Source organism: Apteryx mantelli, chromosome 25, assembly GCF_036417845.1.
Source record: "Apteryx mantelli isolate bAptMan1 chromosome 25, bAptMan1.hap1, whole genome shotgun sequence".
NCBI lineage: Eukaryota > Metazoa > Chordata > Aves > Apterygiformes > Apterygidae > Apteryx > Apteryx mantelli.
Window position 1 is genome coordinate 11,005,650 of NC_090002.1, and position 1,555 is coordinate 11,007,204.

The following is a 1,555-nucleotide window of genomic DNA, read 5'->3' on the forward strand; positions in this document are numbered from 1 at the left end:
TCACTGGGCAGAGGGAGGGCTGAGGGCTGAGGCTTGGCAATGCTAAAAGGACTTCAGTGCATATTGAGGTTTGCAGTAAATAATTAGGCATATTTGGAAGTGCCAGAAATGAGAAGTAACCCATTTCAGACTAATACCTGCTTGCCACCAGGGCTGGAGAAAAACTGGCCAGCCAGGGACCACAAGGACAAGACAGGGAGCTCCCAGATAAGGTTGGTCTTCACAAGCTGCCGGACAACAACCTTCCTGCAGTGAAGGAAGAAGCATTAGAGCCAAGGGCAGCCGCTCTTCCAGCCCTCCCTGTCCTGCAGTCAAAGGTGGCGGAAACGGTGCAGGAGATGGGAGACAACCCTCCCACGTGGTCAACAACGGGCCGAGACCAGAGGACTCTTCTGCAGGGCTAAGTGCACACAGACACATAAAACTAGCAAAGAGGGGTGCAGGTGGGCAACAGTCAGTGCCCAGACACAGACTCTCCTCCGAAGAGGAAAGCAGTGGCCCTCATTGGAAAAACCACGTGTTGAGATGCTTCAGGGAGCAAGTTTCCAAAGGACGACTCCGTGTCTTTCACATCCCTCCAGACCTCTGAGCTCGCAGTCCCGCTTCCCTGTGGAACTGCAGGGTCCGAACCCTGACGCCCGCCGTGCGATCCCCCTCGGCCGACCGGCAGCCGGGGATCACAGACGGCGCGAGGTGCCCTGGAAGCCGAAATGCCGGGGAGCAGCCAGCACCGTCTGCTCCCTGCACGCGCAGGAGCTGCAGGGCCCGGGCCAAGGCGGGCTGCAGCGAGGGACGGGGGGAGGCGAGGAAGCAGCGCAGCGCCGCGACGCCCCGGCCGAGTCGGCCCGACGAGCCGGGGCCGGGGCCGGGGCCGGGGCGCTGGTCGGGGCCTCCCGGTCCGCGGCCGCCGCCGCCCCGGCGGTTTCTCACCCTGCAGTGACACCTGGCGGGGGCCGAGCGCCGGGAGGCGCCGGGGGCCGCCCCGCCGGGCCCAGCATCCCGCCCGGCCCCGGCCCCAGCCGCGGCCCCGGCGGAGCCCCGACGGCGGCAGCCCCGGCCCCGGCCCCGGCGGAGCCCCGACGGCGGCAGCCCCGGCCCCGGCCCCGGCGGAGCCCCGACGGCGGCAGCCCCGGCCCCGGTCCCGGCGGCGGCGGAGCCCCGACGGCGGCAGCGGCAGCCCCGGCCCCGGCGGGTCCCGTGGGCGCAGGCGGGGCGGCGGCGGCCCCGGCGGCGGCGGCGGCAGGAGCCCGCAGGGGGCTGTCCGCCGTGCCCTCGGGGAGGTGGGGGTCGGTGTGGCCGGAGCGGCGGCTCCGCGCCTCTGACTCTGCCCAATGAGAGCCCGGAGCACGGAGGGAGCTGTCAATATTTGGCCACGGCCCCCGCGCTCCCATCCCCAGAGCGCCCTCGCCCTCCGCGCAAGGACCTCCATGGCCCGGCGCGGCCGCGCCGCTCGCCCCGCTCCGCCCGGGGGGCGCCGGCCCCGCTGAGCCCGCGGGGGCCCCCGGGGAGCCCCGCCGCCGCCGCCCCCCCGCAGCATGCGCCCCGCCGCGGGGGC